Genomic DNA, 18,056 nt, shown 5'->3' on the forward strand with positions numbered 1-18,056 from the left:
AAAGCAATTTGGGTAGAATAGTCATTTTGATTGCATTAATCTTCCCCATCCAGGATAAAGGAAGTTGCGACCATTGTTTTATTAGATTTGTGATCTGTCTTAATACAGGAGGATAATTGGTTGAGAATAAGTCAGAATGAGATGCTGTTAAAGGAATTCCAAGATATGGGATTGATTTTTCTGCCCATGTGAATGGGAGTGCAGCCCTAGCTGGGATCAATTCCATGTTTGTGAGTGAAATATCAAGCACTAAGCATTTCTTAGGATTAATCATAAGGCCGGATAGGGCTGCAAATCCATCAAGAGCTGGTATTAAGTTAGGACCAGAGACCTGTGGTGATGATAGAAAAAGTAATATATCGTCTGCAAATATACATAATTTGTGTGTAATACCTCCTACTTCAATGCCAGTTATAGTTTGGTTTGTTCTGATGTATTGGGCCATGGGTTAGAGTATAAGGGCAAATAATAAGGGAGATAATGGGCAACCCTGTCGGGTACCTCTTTCGATATTAAAGGCTTCAGATTTGTATCCAGCATATTTTATATAGGCTTTGGGTTTATTATATAATGCTTTGATCCATGTTAAAAAGTGGGGTCCAAAACCCCATTTTTGTAATGAATATTGCATATATTGCCAGGATACTGTGTCAAATGCCCTCTTAATATCGAGAGATAGAAAACATAAAGGGATTTTCCGTTTTTTAGCAATATGTGCCAATAACACTGCCCTGCGTATATTATCGCCTGCCTGTCTATTTGGCATGAAGCCTACTTGATCTCTATGTATTAATTTTCCTATAATGCTATTGAGGCGTTTTGCTATTATTTTTGTTAATAATTTAATATCGAGGTTTAACAGAGAGATAGGCCGATAATTCACACAGGAAGTATCATCAGAAAGGGGTTTTGGGATCATACAAACAATTGCCATTAGTGTTTCTTGCCGAAAAGAATGTCCATCTAGAAGTTTGTTAAAAGTTTTAGTGAGAATGGGAGAGAGTATTTCTGAGAATGTTTTATAGTATAAAGCCGAGTAGCCGTCTGGGCCTGGTCTTCTGTTAAGTTTTAGGTCTTTTATGGCGTTAGCAACTTCATCTATAGTTATAGGCTCATCCAAACTGCTTTTTTGATTCTGAGATAACTCAGGTAAGGTTATTTTTGAGAAGAAGGATTCAGCCTCTGTAGGATTAAATTCATTGTTTGTCTTGTATAAAGTTGCGAGATGTGAGTGAAATTTATGGACTATTTTAACTGGATTACAAGTGTAAACATTTTTTGATAATTTCAAACGTATTGGTTTGAAAGATTTGTTAGTTGAATTTAATGCCCGAGCCAAATATGTACCTGGTTTGTTTGTATTCATGTAGAAATTGTGTTTGGAGCGTTTGAGGGATTTATCAACTGAAATAGATCGTATTCCAATCTAGATTTTTCCAGATGAGATTTTGTACTCTGAGATGGATTATCTTGAAATGATATGTAGGCTGCATTAAAATTGAGTTCTAGTTTTTTTTCTAGATTTTTGCGTTCCCGTTTAAATAGTGCCATTTGTCTTTGTATTGTACCACGCAAGACAGGCTTATGAGCTTCCCACAGTGTTATTGGGGAGATGTCTGTTGTATTATTAATTGATATGTATTCCTTTAAAGCTTGTTCAATGGCCATCTGATGTAGTGGGTGTTTGAGCATTATGTCCGGTAAGTACCACGTTGGGTCATGCGCTTTTGGTATGGCTGAGGCTATAGTAGTGTATACTGCATTATGGTCAGACCACGGAATCGGAATTATATCTGATGCAATAATTTCTGGTATCATTCCTATTGTTAGAAAAATATGATCTATTCTGGTGAAGGTTTGATGAGGGTGCGAGAAATAAGTGAATTTCTTTTTCATTGGGTTACTTTCTCTCCATGAATCTACCAGATTGTATTTGGAAAGAAGTTGAGAAAAAGGTAATCTAGAGGTTATTTTGGATGGTGTAAAAGGTGATTTATCTAGAAATGGGAGGAGGACCTGGTTCGAATCCCCACACATTATCACTGTTCCTATTTTGTGTGTATTAATCACTTGTAATATATGTGAGAGGAATGGTGTAGGTTGTTTGTTAGGAGTGTAGTAGGAAATCACTGTGATTGCTGTATCCATTATATAACCCATGAGTATCAGGTATCTACCTTCTGGGTCTTTAATTTCTGATGATAAGGTGAATGGTGTGGATCGGTGAAATGCAATTAGAGTTCCCCTTTGCTTGGTACAGGCAGAAGCCGTGTAAATTTGCTGATAAAAAGGAGAAATATATTTTGGAGTAGAATCTTTGGTGAAGTGTGTTTCTTGGAGGTATACTATGTGAGCCTTCTTGTTATAGAAAGTACGGAAGGCTTTGGTCCTTTTTTGAGGGACATTTATTCCCTGAACATTCAGGGAAAGTATATTCAGTGGTGCCATGGCAATAGATCAAATAGTTTTGACTTACTTTTTGTTATGCAGAGCTGACTGCGCAGATCAACCTGTGTGGACTGAAGAGATGAATAGATAGAAAAGAAACCAGTGAATTCTGGAGTAAAGAGTAAACAAAAAACATATGAGATTAGATGATATATTGTATAAATTATTTTTTGCAAGTAATCACAATTTACCCGTGAAAGAGAATAAATATCTCTCTCAGGGGAATAAGTGCCTTCGTCACACTCCCACATAATATGGTTGGGAGAATGAGGAGGGCTAATGGGGGTACACGGATCTTCCGCTTACACGAGAGAAGTGCTATGTCAAAAGACATCAAAATGGTGTTTCATTAATTGGAGTGCAGAATATAGTTTTTGTTGAAATTATTTATTCCAGGGTGGTTGTATATGGTTAGTCTTGCCCTAGGCTAAATAATTCAGTTAGAAAGGTACTGTTAATAACTTTGGTATTGATGAAGATAGTTTGAATTATTTTGGGATTTTAACCCTTTTAGAGTAAACAATTACATATTTTATTCATATGTAATTGTTTAGATATGTTAACTCATAAAATTGAGGTTGTATTGCTTCAGATTAGAATAAACAAAAACATAATTCTAGGAACTAGTTAGGTAATAATATATTTGTTTTAAGAAAAGAAAGAAAAAGCTTCCATTACTTCTGGATTATTGAACATATGTGTCCTAAAAAGTAATAAATCTATTATTATTACCTGATAATATATAACTGAACAAGAATTTCCTTATTTCACTTATAAATTCTAAGGCTATATGAATCAGAAGTAATAAGAAATATACCTGGAATGTAACATGATCCCACACAGTGTGTGACTATCAGAATGCAGTTACATTCAGTTATAAATACAGGTTTTTTATAGAGAACCATCTCTTAGTATAATAAATGAAGAGATATCAGGAATTAGGATGTCAGTCCATTGAATCTTCTTGGTCCATGGATGATGTGGCATAACGGCCTCTTTTGTGAGAATGATGATTCCCATTTTGTTCTGAAATTTTCTGGGTGCTGCCTGAAGGTGAAGATGATGCCATTCTTCTGCGTGTGGAAGTGTTGCTGCTTGTGGGTTCTGTCAGATTTAATTTTAAAAGGGTTTGTTGTAGTTCATCTGCTGATCTGCTTCTGTAAATTGTACCTTGGTAGTTAAATCTGACTGAAAAGGGGAAGCCCCATTGATACATAATGTTGTGGCGCATGCTGATATTTTTTATCAGTCATAAGTTTACTGGGTGAAAGTGTATTAGGATACTTCATAGTTTTTAAATTCACTAATTAGAAGAGAAACACTTTGACAGCAGTTGAACTATAGTCTGATAAGATAACATTCCTTAAAGGTAATAAATAAATATTGTCAAGAAAAAGTGAAAACTTCTTATATTGATGGTTTAAAAAGTAATTATGTGGAATATGGGAAAGTTATGTATATTAATTTAGTTTGACAGGGTCAAAAAAGGTCTGCTTGTGTCCTCATTAAAACTGTTAAAAGGTGAGGTTATTGCAAGTTCATTTTCCCAAAGTCGTAAATCTGTTATCCTTGGGTTGGTAAAGTCTTATCAGGATAAGGAGGGTTTGATTTAACATGACTGGGTGCCATATTATATCTATACAAGTATTTTAATGGGTAAAGCCATAGACAAAAACAGTTATAAATCATTTTAATATTTAATAAACATGTAGGAATTCTGGGAATTAATAAGTTTGTCTGGTTGTATGACAAGTGTCAGATATATGGTTAGTTACATTGACGTAGATCTTAGCAACCAATCATATTGTACCTAATATGCTTGTATTGTAAGAAACTGTATAAATTAGACCTGAATCTTGTAATACTTTGAACATAAACCTGTATGTTCCCAGCTGTTGTTAATAAACCTGCATCACTGAAGTCCTGCCTGGTTTGATTCTTCATTATTCTACTTAATTTGGTGGCCCATACGGGGACAGCATCACCTCAACTCCGATCTTGCCTAACTCCATGCTGGTGAGGCACTAAGCTCAACACAATATTGTGCAATTTAAATAAAGTTAGCAGACACCTATTATTGAAACTTCTGCATTGTGTTTTGCCGTATTTTGCTAGTGCTAGGAAGGGCAGGTGGTTGTTGTTGGGGTATAGCTGTCCACCAGGCAGATCTTTGGTATAGCAGGTTGGATTTTCTCAACTGTAGGTGCCTTAAGGTTCATTGTACAGGATGAGATACCCTGGGTGGAATGTTTTATTTTATTTATTAAAGGGGTACCCCTGTAGAGGGTTAGTTAGATGTTTTGGGGATTTAGGACCCCTGGAGAACCTACATTTACATGCATGTTGGTTCCCTAGACTGCAAAAATTAGTCAGAAAAAGGTTTTGGGGATTTAGGACCCTTGGAGAACCTTTGTTTACATGCATGTTGGTTCCCTAGACTGTGAAATTTAGTCTGGAAGAGGTTTTGGGGATTTAGGATGCCTGGAAAATCTATGTTTACATGCATGTTGGTTCCCCTGACTGCAAAATTTAGTCTGAAAGAGGTTTTGGGGATTTAAAGACCCCTGCAGAACCTATGTTTACATACATGTTGGTTTCCAAGATTGGCAATCAATCTGGAGGAGGCTTTGAGGTTTTCAGACCCCTGGAAAGCCTAAGTTTAATTTTTTTTAGGATGAGTACTGATATGTAGTTACTAGTAGAAAAAGGTACCTTTTTTATTGTCTGTGAAAAGATAACAGAGCATTAAAGTTGTGGTGTAAAACAATACTCATGAGTTTAGAAATGTCAGGAAAGGTAAGTCCTGGCAGGTAAATAAGATAAAGGTTTTGGAGCTCCATTTGTTAACAAAGTTAAAAGGTATGTATCATCTCTGTAATATAAGTGTATGCATGTTTTTATGTATCTGTTATAACGGTCTTTGTTGTCTGAGTACTAACTGAGTTAAGATCAGGTTGAGACATTCCTGATCACTGTGGCAAGCAGGGCTTGGCTTTTTTTGTGTCTTGAGACAAGCGTTTTTGTAAGGAAACGTACGGTGCCTATTGGAGTTTTGATAGTGCAGATGACTGGAATGATCTCTCCTCTGATTGATTGCTTAGATACAATTTGTGTATATATTTCATTGTTGTAGCTGCTCTCTGAGTACTATCTGTTGTGGAACCACAAGTCCCAGCAAAGTTTGAACCTCTAGATAAATTCAATGCTGCTAATGTAATTAATGGCATGCTTAAAAAAAGATTTTTACAGTTGTAAGTTTTACATGTTAGACAAGCTAATGTATTTCTTTCAGTATTTGTGTAGGCGAGTAGAAGGTATAGCCACCTATTGGAGTTTTGATAGTGCAGATGACTGGAATGATCTCTCCTCTGATTGATTGCTTAGATACAATTTGTGTATTTATCTCATTGTTGTAGCTGCTCTCTGAGTACTATCTGTTGTGGAACCACAAGTCCCAGCAAAGTTTGAACATCTAGATAAATTCAATGCTGCTAATGTAATTTTGCAGCCATTGTGCTACCTGCTGCGTGTTTGGTGTGTCCTGTACCTTTAAGAAGGGGTGGGCTCCCTTCAGTCCACCTGCCCTCACTTATCCATTAGAATGCATGTGCCTCCACTGTGGGGACACCCAAATTTTAGTGTTAGGACCACAGATTACAGGGTGCCGTGACGTGGCTCTGTGGCTTACGCATGCATTTGCAAATGCGTGCGGACTGAACCCCTGTTTTTAACGCATACTGTTAGACAGGTCAATTGGTTGTCTGCGAGCTGGTGGTAAGTAGGCTTGGAATTTTTTCCTGGGCATTCCCCAGATTTTGTTGTTATCTGTTTGTGGCCTTCCAATGCCTCTTACTGCGATAGCCAGCTATAAGTGAGGGTGGTGGCAAGATTTTTGCAATCACGTGGGTGTGTGTATTGGTCCAGCAACGCACCAGCACCTTTGCAGCCATTGTGCTACCTGCTGGGTGTTTGGTGTGTCCTGTACCTTTAAGAAGGGGTGGGCTCCCTTCAGTCCACCTGCCCTCACTTATCCATTAGAATGCATGTGCCTCCACTGTGGGGACACCCAAATTTTAGTGTTAGGACCACAGATTTCAGGGTGCCGTGATGTGGCTCTGTGGTTTACGCCTGCGTTTGCAAATGCGTGTGGACTGAACCCCTGTTTTTAACGCATACTGTTAGACAGGTCAATTGGTTGTCTGCGAGCTGGTGGTAAGTAGGCTTGGAATTTTTTCCTGGGCATTCCCCAGGTTTTGTTGTTATCTGTTTGTGGCCTTCCAATGCCTCTTACTGCGATAGCCAGCTATAAGTGAGGGTGGTGGCAAGATTTTTGCAATCATGTGGGTTTGTGTATTGGTCCAGCAATGCACCAGCACCTTTGCTGCCATTGTGCTACCTGCTGGGTGTTTGGTGTGTCCTGTACCTTTAAGAAGGGGTGGGCTCCCTTCAGTCCACCTGCCCTCACTTATCCATTAGAATGCATGTGCCTCCACTGTGGGGACACCCAAATTTTAGTGTTAGGACCACAGATTACAGGGTGCCGTGACGTGGCTCTGTGGCTTACGCATGCGTTTGCAAATGCGTGCGGACTGAACCCCTGTTTTCAACGCATACTGCTAGACAGGTCAATTGGTTGTCTGCGAGCTGGTGGTAAGTAGGCTTGGAATTTTTTCCTGGGCATTCCCCAGGTTTTGTTGTTATCTGTTTGTGGCCTTCCAATGCCTCTTACTGCGATAGTCAGCTATAAGTGAGGGTGGTGGCAAGATTTTTGCAATCACGTGGGTGTGTGTATTGGTCCAGCAACGCACCAGCACCTTTGCAGCCATTGTGCTACCTGCTGGGTGTTTGGTGTGTCCTGTACCTTTAAGAAGGGGTGGGCTCCCTTCAGTCCACCTGCCCTCACTTATCCATTAGAATGCATGTGCCTCCACTGTGGGGACACCCAAATTTTAGTGTTAGGACCACAGATTACAGGGTGCCGTGACGTGGCTCTGTGGCTTACGCATGCGTTTGCAAATGCGTGCGGACTGAACCCCTGTTTTCAACGCATACTGCTAGACAGGTCAATTGGTTGTCTGCGAGCTGGTGGTAAGTAGGCTTGGAATTTTTTCCTGGGCATTCCCCAGGTTTTGTTGTTATCTGTTTGTGGCCTTCCAATGCCTCTTACTGCGATAGTCAGCTATAAGTGAGGGTGGTGGCAAGATTTTTGCAATCACGTGGGTGTGTGTATTGGTCCAGCAACGCACCAGCACCTTTGCAGCCATTGTGCTACCTGCTGGGTGTTTGGTGTGTCCTGTACCTTTAAGAAGGGGTGGGCTCCCTTCAGTCCACCTGCCCTCACTTATCCATTAGAATGCATGTGCCTCCACTGTGGGGACACCCAAATTTTAGTGTTAGGACCACAGATTACAGGGTGCCGTGACGTGGCTCTGTGGCTTACGCATGCGTTTGCAAATGCGTGCGGACTGAACCCCTGTTTTTAACGCATACTGTTAGATAGGTCAATTGGTTGTCTGCGAGCTGGTGGTAAGTAGGCTTGGAATTTTTTCCTGGGCATTCCCCAGGTTTTGTTGTTATCTAATGTAATTAATGGCATGCTTAAAAAAAGATTTTTACAGTTGTAAATTTTACATGTTAGACAAGCTAATGTATTTCTTTCAGTATATGTGTAGGCGAGTAGAAGGTATAGCCACCATTTTAGAAAAAGCTGTCTGCATGTATGTGCAAAAACAACATGAAATCACTTTTGTGACAGTTTATCTCAGTACTCTGTATCTCTCTAATGCCTCATTTCCACTGAGCGGATTGGTTTGGTTCGGTTCGGTACAGTTTGAATGTCCTAGAATGGTCCGGTCTATTATGGTGAGCATTTCCACTGCAAGTGGAACCACAAGGGGCCATACAGGGTTTAGAAAAAATGCTAGTGTGATGTCATATTAGTGCGACAGGAAACCTGAGAATCAACAACAATGGAGATCATCCAGCAGCTCATCTTTTCTCTAGTAGCTTTTTGGTTCTTCATATTTAAAAAAACATGCTGCACTGTATGAGAGAAGGTTGCGAGCGGCAATGAGAAACACAGCAGAAAAAAAAAGAAAACTTCTAGCTTGGATATGTAGCTGAGAGGAGAAGTACACCTTTATGCGGCAAAGACAAAGACGGCAGCGCTATAGGGTAAGCAAATGACCTACCTACCTGACACACACACACACTGACCTACCTACCTATGAGACACACACACACACTGACTTACCTACCTGACACACACACTGACCTACCTACCTATGAGACACACACACTCTGAGCTACCTACCTGACACACACATACACACACACAATGACCTACCTACCTGACACACACACACACTGACCTACCTACCTGACACACACACACACACTGACTTACCTACCTGACGCACACACTGACCTACCTGACACACACACTGACCTACCTACCTGACACACACACTGACCTACCTACCTGACACACACACACTGACCCACCTATCTGACACACACACTGACCTACCTACCTATGAGACACACACACTCTGACCTACCTACCTGACACACACACACACTGACTTACCTACCTGACACACACACTGACCTACCTACCTGACACACACACTGACTTACCTACCTGACACACACACTGACCTACCTACCTGACACACACACTGGCCTACCTACCTGACACACACACTGACTCACCTACCTGACACACACACTGACCTACCTACCTGACACACACACACACCCTGTACCCTGTGTGCACTAAGAACATTTGTGGGGCGAATGTTGGCTATTATGTGCTTGGGGACTCTGCCTACCCTTTACAAAATTGGCTCCTGAAACCATTTCCTGACAATGGCTGCCTGACACCAGAACAGCAAATCTACAACAAGAAAACATCCAGGGCACGGGTCGTAGTGGAAAATGCTTTTGGAAGACTTAAGGGTAGATGGCGGTGTCTTATGAAGAGAAATGACAGTGACATTAAACTTGCCAAATCCATGGTGCTTACTTGCTGTTCTCTTCACAATCTTTGTGAAAGTCATGGAGAAGACTTCCACCAGGATTGGAATACATATTCAGAAGAGCCAGTAGTGATAGCAGCACAGGATATGGAAGAAGAGTGCAGTGAAATACGTCAGGCTCTGATGCGGCACCTCAACGTTTAATTTCTTACTATTCATTTTTACAAGTTTTAATTTAATAAAGTATTACTGTATGTTAATGAGGTGTTACATTAATCAGACATACTCAAAAAATTCTCTCATGATTTTTATTTCACAAAAAAAAATTTCTATATATTCTAGAAAGTCAAAATGTGAAAAATATATTTAAAAATAAGCTTTTTTTTATAAAAACTTAACAAAATTTTTTTTTTTTAACGAAACGTGTACAAGTGTACAATTCCTGTGCTGCATGAAAGGCCCTATTGTCTGGGTGGTAACCTGGGATCACGACTGGCTCCAAGCACTTGAACAAGCTGACCCAGGACACCAAGGAAGGCCTGCTTGAAGGTAGCCAACTGCTCCATCTGCTGCCGGGCGATTTCTGCCTCCTGGTGCATAGCTTCCTGTGCATCCTGACGCAGTGCCTGAAATCGCCTCTCAGAAAGGTTCTCAATCCTTTCCAGCTGCCTTTCCTCTGATGCCCGCATATCCTCCATGACTGTGCGCAGATCCATCTGCAACCGTCTCCTTTCACCTGTAATATACAAAAGACCAGAATAGTTTTTGGAAGCATCAGTGCCACCACTGTAACCCCCTTTCTCATCTACCCCACCAGACTGTACCCCCTGCTCTCCTGTCCCACCTCTGTTACCCCTGATATTCTGCCGCACCTCTGTTGACCCTGCTCATCTGCCCTGGCTATACACCTCCTTTCACATCTGCCCCACTGCTCTTCTGTCCACTGCTGAACCCCCTTCTCATCTGTTCCACCACTGTACCCCCTGCACATCTGCCACACTGCTGAAGCCCCTGCTCATCTGTTCCACCACTGTACCCCCTGCACATCTGCCACACTGCTGAAGCCCCTGCTCATCTGTTCCACCACTGTACCCCCTGCACATCTGCCACACTGCTGAAGCTCCTGCTCATCTGTTCCACCACTGTAGCCCCTGCACATCTGCCACACTGCTGAAGCCCCTGCTCATCTGTCCAACCACTGTACTCCCTGCACATCTGCCACACTGCTGAAGCCCCTGCTCATCTGTTCCACCACTGTACCCCCGGCACATCTGCCACGCTGCTGAAGCCCCTGCTCGTCTGTTCCACCACTGTACCCCCTGTACATCTGCCACAATGCTGATTTATTTTAAGAAAATGCACAATTACAACTATCATCATGTCTTACCAGTGTGCCGGGGTGCATTGGATGTACTCTGTGGTTGGCTACTCTGTGGTTGGCTACTCTGTGGTTGGCTTGAGGAAATAGTACTGGTGCTGCTGAAAGAGGTTGAAGATCCATCGTCGGAAACGTTTGATGCATCATTGGAGACTCCATCACTTGTTTCTGAAAATGCACATATGGTTATATATATTTTTTAAATGGTTAGCAGAGCAAAATCCTATGTATAATAAAAAAGCTCACCAAAGGGGTCTATCATGGATTCGAGCATTGAAGTTGCAGAGTCCAGACCTCCCTCCCTGCCTTCGTTTGCTGGCCTATGACCGTAAATGGCGTCCATGGTGTCGTACCACTGCCAAGTTTTCCGACTGTTTCCACTACGGCTGACACGACGTGCGTTCAAATCCCTCGGCTGCCATCCGCTGAGAAATATCTTTGTACACCTTTTCATTCCTTACTGATCCATCAGGCTCACTCTGAATAACGCTATCACCAATTATGCTTAGGAAAGTAGATAGTTCCTGTGATGACCAAACACGGCTGTTGTTAGCAGGCATCCTTCTCCTTTAATTCTCCTTTATATGCATGTGTTTGTTTGGCACTTTCCTCTGACATCATCATAGCACAGCAGAGGGTTTGGTGTCAGCCAATCAGTGGAAAGTATCGTATGACGCCGGTAGCTCCACCCTAACCGAACCGTTCCATTTTCTATGGCCCCACATCTGAAGCAGGACCCTGAATGGAGCGGTACGGTTCGGTTGTATGGGCCGCTTTCGTAATGGAAACACCCAAAATAGCGTACCGTACCGAACCGATCTGCTCAGTGGAAACGAGGCATAAGGGGCACGTTTAGGGAGTTATGTCTGGTGACTTTAGACAGAAACTTGATGAGCTGAGCAGAAAATCTCAGAATACGTTCTTATTCTTAAACATTTGTTAATTTTTATTTGTTATGCTTCTAAAAAGGAAACTGTCTATCATGGGATTAGGTCTCCATTTTATTAGAATATAAATTGTAGATTATAATAGGTATTCTGTCTTTTATATTATGAACTGCAGTAGTAAAAGGTGCATTTTATATTTCGTGTATCACTCTTGTAGGGAGGGTGCTTGTAGCTTTTGTTGTTTATTTTGTTATGTCCCTATCTTATTGTACAGTATTATGTAAACTGTCATCTTTATATATTTGTCTACTTAATAGTATTAACAAAGATAGTAATGGGATTTATTTATTTGATAAAAGGGAACTCCAAATGTATATTTGTTTCTTATTCTCTAAAAATAATAGTGAAGAGTGATGCATGGTAAAAACAGTGCTACCATCCTATTATATGTGCTATATGTAGCACATACATGGGGGTGAGTTAGATAATTAGAGTCTTAATTTTTAATATTAGCCTGTAGGCTCTGGTGAGCAAGGTCCCTTATTGGTATTGGCTATAACTTATTTTGTCCTACCTGATTACAATATTTAGTAATCATCAGGCTGATTATTAGTTTGACTAAAGTAATAATTTGTTTCTTTATTCCAGGAGCAGCCAGCACGTTTTCATATGTAAAGTTATACTTTGTAAAATTTTCACTCCTTTTGATTTTTTATTATTCAAGTTCCTAGTTATGCTACTACAGGTGGTAGAAGTCAGTTTTTGAATTAGGGTCACTCGACATTAATATGATCTAATTAACAATAAAATGTGTATATAATTATTCTTAAAGTGGATGTAAACCCCCCAATTTTTTTTTGTTATGTCATAATATAGAGTATAAGATTTCCTATCATTTGAGCCCAGTCTTGCCACAAAGAGTTAATCCATCTCTGAGCAATCCTCTTTTATTGTTCAGTGAGATAAATCTTGACGAACAGAGAAAAACTTTGTCAAATACTCCTCCTTGCTGTGAGTGACAGGTGATTTACATATGTCGTGCACTAGCCTAAGACACATGTACCTCTTTTCTTCAGCAGCTCTGCAAGAATTGGATGTTCCACACCTCAGCATAATTGGGCACGCTGAAGTCATGTGGTTACTTTCCTGTCTTTTCACTGGATGTTAGAGATCATAGCAGAAGTTCAGTCTAAGAAATACACAGGAGAAAAATGCATGTTGACAAGGGGAGTGTAGAGGTGGGCGGGGAGTCTACTGACATCACGACTCCACCCTCCGAGCTCCAGACAACAGACCCACCCACAGAATATGCAGTTTTTCGGCTCTCATAACAGACAGAGGGGAGACATTTGACAGGTAAAGATACATGCAGGAGGCATGTATATCCTTATAGATAATCCCTATGGCAGTAGTTTAGAAAGGATGACATTGGGTTTACATCCACTTTAAGGAAACTCTAGTAAACTAATAAAATTTTGAAAGACCTGGAAGCTATGGCTGCAATATACATGAGAAATATTTTAGGAGAGCTCTCCAGAATAACATTATATTAAAAATAGGATTTTTGGGGATCATACACAGTAATAGCATGCAATGTAAATCTGCAACCAACCAATTAAGCATAATACTTTATTGTACAAGGAGTATGTGTGTGTATATATATATATATATATATATATATATATATATATATATATATATATATATATATAGTGCGGGGTCAATCTATAGTTTTGTTACTTTATTAAACATTGGGTTAGCCTTATCCCAGACATGTGGCTTGTTTTTGGTCACCAATTATAAGTGTTACACATATTGAAGTGAGAAAAAATGTTTTATGGAGACATGAGCACAATGTGCTAATGTGTCAAATGTAATTAAATAAACTGTAATGACATTCTATTTACTTATGGCCCCTGTAAAGGACATATCATACATTTTAACAATGTATTACATTACATTTACATTTAGAAAGTTTTACTGACAACAGAAACTGTGTCTTATAAAAATGTGAAGCTTTCTTTCGCTCATAAACAGTGGTATTTGTTGCTAGTGATTGTATACACAAATATTTAGATATCTTAAGTTTGTAGGATGTTGATCTACGCATTGTTTCATAATTGATAATAACACTGATTAATGTTTTCAGGTTTTATTGTCTTCTTTCAGATATGTAGGGTTAATAGTCAATAGTAATGCACATTTTCTTAACCTCTTTGGATTTAACAGACTGTGCAAGTGACCATGTAATTTTATTTGATTTCTTTTTAATTATGAACATTATAACAATGTAGTTTCATAAAATGTAGTTCTACAAAGTCTATTTTGTGTGCCTGCATATAGACTTTATTGCAATGAAAGAACAAAGCTGTAGATATAGATATACTTTAATAAATATCTGCTCCTTTTTAAAGTAAATCAAAGTTTTTCATATGGTCATGCAAATGTACGAGACAACATCTAAGTGTCTGATGTGGGAAGTTTTTCCTCAGTATTGGGGTGTACACAGCACTGATATCAGATAATTGTACCCATTATTATGAAAAATCAGTTCCATTATGTTCTATGCTTGGCATAGACAATAGAACCTTGTGTCCACAATCATATTCATTGGTGGACAGGATGTATGGGCTGTTGTAGACCAAATTAAATACAATTTACTGTGCCATATGAAACTTTGGATAGATTTGTCACAAATTTTAGGAGTTCTAGAGGCAAATGATAGTTGCTTAGACTTAATGCTGTACAGTGGGAGATTAAATGTTCATGTGTTTAAAATAATTAGCTAAATTGGTGTAGTTTTGTTTCTAAACCTTGTTTTAGATGTTTGTTCCAATCAAAGCCACTAAAGGAATGTATGTCAGTAACTCTTGATGACTGCAAGTACATTAAAGATCATAAAAGGAAGTGGAAGAATTCACAATTCAAGTTTCCATTTAAATCCACATACAGTATGTGACAGTGACATTTTCAGTTTCTATAGTAGTTACAGTCTGAGTGAGATTAGCAGGAGTGTTATTCACATAAGTGCAAGTGGAATGCATACAAGAGACTGTTGCAGAAAAAGACATTAGAAGTATTTTAGTAATGGACAATTCTAAATAATTGTATGTGATACTCTGTATGTAGATAATTACCATTGTTTTGATTGTTATATATGTCATAAGTATTATTTTTGTGAACACCTTAAAGTGGAACTTTGGTCAAAAAATGAATTCCTGCTGGATCACTTGAGGCTGACTCCTTTTGCAGGTATATAATAAAAAATAAATTATACAAATAAATGCTTATACTGTTTCAAATCCACTGTCTCACCCTGCTCTGCACATGCTCAGTTGTGCTCTATTTTTTTTTTTTTTTGCACTGATTAAAATCCAGAGGCCAGTCGGCTGACAGCCTGAAATTCTACTGCTGCTCAAAGGTTCTGTGCTTCAGTAAAATGGTAGCAAAATAATTCATGTGGGATGTATTTTTCTTGCTAATGAACATTATTTTTATCACATTTTTATGAGTAGAGTTCCACTATGAGAAAATGTTCAGTCATTATAAACAAATAGTTGTATCACTTTTTTTTTTCCTCAAAAAAGTGGGGAGGTGTAATGTAATAAGTATGACATTTCACTAAGAATGTATGATCTTGATGCTTTATAAGATACATTATGTTATTTATCTTGATATTTGCATTATGTTGGCCAAGAACTCTCATTTATATGTTGGGGGATACTTATTAAAAAAAAAACCAGCAAGATAAATGTGTGTGTACATTTTTATTTAATATGATATTTTATAATTCATGTTTTAAGACATAGGAGAAGTAAAAAATAAACCATAGTAATTAAAATTAGGCTACTGAGTTAGACAGTATAGCAGTGACTGACAGAGAGACCCATGCTGACTGTTATTGTATAATATTCTACCGTATAGTATGTGCAGGGATGGACAAAAAGTGAAAAGGTTTTGGGTTTAGCAAACTTTGTGGGAAGACTACAGAATTAAAACTAATGAAATATCTGGACTGACTATATTGACCTACGACATGACCAGGGTAATAGTGACTGTTGGGTAGAGTCTAGGTTAAGAAATTATAAGGATTTTAAATGTATTCTATGGGAAATAGTATTGGCTGGAAACTAGGAAATAAAATGTAAAAGCATAATCTATATAAAATACTTCATACTGAAAACATGTACTAATAATGTTGAGGAATATTCTAAGAGTATTGTATTATGATAAAACTATATAGATACATGTATATTATTTTAGCGGATGTTGTTGAAGAAAAAGGAACGCACTAAATTAGGTTATTAAATAAAATGATAGTGTAGGAGCCATTGCTTTGTAGGTTGCCCTGAAATGCTTGCCAGAGGCCTATCTTGACACTGATTATTTTTTACTACTATAATTTTGAAGTGGATTTTATATCCAGACAAATATCGGATGATCGCAGAAGGCATGATGCAACTTGCTACAAATGTTAATTGCTACAAAGGAAGGGTTTCATGCAATAAAAGAGGAACTGGAAAATCTGAGACTTGTATCTTTGCAGAACAGGTATGCACTGAACTTGTGTCTTACAGCATCCAAAGCAGCTTGTGCTATGATACTGGATCAGCAAATGATGATGAAGAAGGAGATCTCTCCAAAAACATCAAGCACTTGGCTAAGCTGAAAAGACCTATGCTGGAAAAGGCTGAGCCTTATTGGACTGAGTCTGCTGAATGGTCCCTGGAACCACATATTTGGCTTTCATTCACTAGCTAAACGGATTGTTCCTCTTCCCTGTTATCCTTGATGTGATGTTGCTGAGTAACTGTTGTCTGTTGCAAGAAGTTTGTGGCAAGGATGATCACAATGCCACTGAGACTGCCAACTATGTCTTCCGTGCCACATATGGAGAAGACTTTTGCAGCTACAGAAGAAGATGCAGTGTGTTTTTGATTGGACTGATTTTTTTTTTTGATCGATTTATGTGATGTGTCGGGTACATGGGGTCTCTGAAGGGCATGGTGGGTAATCTGTATTGTAATTGCTGTGAGGCTTATGCCTCAACAAGGGGGAAATGTAGTAGAATTTCATATTAACCAATATATTTTATGTTATTCATATTAATATGCACATGTTTTATTAATAATATAATTATTATTATTATTATTATTATTATTATTATTACTATTATTATTATTATTATTATTATTATTATTATATAGTAGTGGTCTTATCAATATTATTATTCAATAGTAAAGCAATAGTTAATCTTTATTAATGTATACTATGTTATTCCATAAATATTAGACATGTGTATTGGTTTTCATCCAAATGCATTTTCGTCCGAATTTCGCGTATTTTCGTTATCATTTTAACAGACAATAACGAACGTGCAGAATCCGAAAACCAAAAGATCCGACATAAACAAATGCTTAATTTTCGTTTTCGTTGTGACAACAGTTCGATATAGATAGGAGATTCGACATGATGCTGACAATAGCGATCTGTTTCCATTGAACCTGTGGTCGAATGTGCCTAACCTTAGCTCTATTAGTCCAAGATTATTCTACATAGAGAGAAAAATTCGACATAGAGAGAAAAGATTCGACATAGAGAGAAAATATTCCACATTATAGAGACAATAGCAAAAAAGGTTGAATGTGCCTATCTAACTCTATTAGTCCAAGATTATTCGAAACAAAATATTTTAGTGTGCACATGTCTAAAAATATAGAGAAAGTCTGAATTTTTAAATGTTGAACTTTAGATGACCTCTCTGCTTCATGCTGATATTTTTTATAAGTCATACTCGGTGAAATTGTATTAGGATACTTCATAGTTTTTAAATTCACTAATTAGAAGAGAAACACTTTGACAGCAGTTGAAATATAGTCTGATAAGATAACATTCCTTAAAGGTAATAAATAAACTGTCAAGAATAAGTGAAAACTTATTATACAGATGGTTTAACCCCTTCCCGCCGACCGTACGCACATCTGCGTACTCGGCTTTCAGGGGTTATACTGGGATGATGCCCGCAGCTGCAGGCATCATCCCGGTACCGTTGTTCAGAGCGGGCGATCGGCTACACGTATATAACAACCGATGCGGCTAAAAGCCGGAGGATACCCGCCTCCCGCCGCTCTTACCGGGCCTCTCGTGCGATCGGGAGGCCCGGTGTCCAATCGTCTGCCTCCGGCATCTGGGGGCGGGCTGGAACGAAGCTGTGGGCGGCTTTGTTCCAGCCTACTCAATGTAAATGCGGAAGCGACGTCATGACGTCACTTCCCATTTACTCGGCTGCCAATGGTGGCGAATTTAAAAAAATACACAGTATTCAGAATCGCCATTTTCAGCGATCTGAATACTTTGAAGTGT

This window comes from Aquarana catesbeiana, linkage group LG11, assembly GCF_042186555.1.
Source record: "Aquarana catesbeiana isolate 2022-GZ linkage group LG11, ASM4218655v1, whole genome shotgun sequence".
NCBI classification, from domain to species: Eukaryota; Metazoa; Chordata; class Amphibia; order Anura; family Ranidae; genus Aquarana; species Aquarana catesbeiana.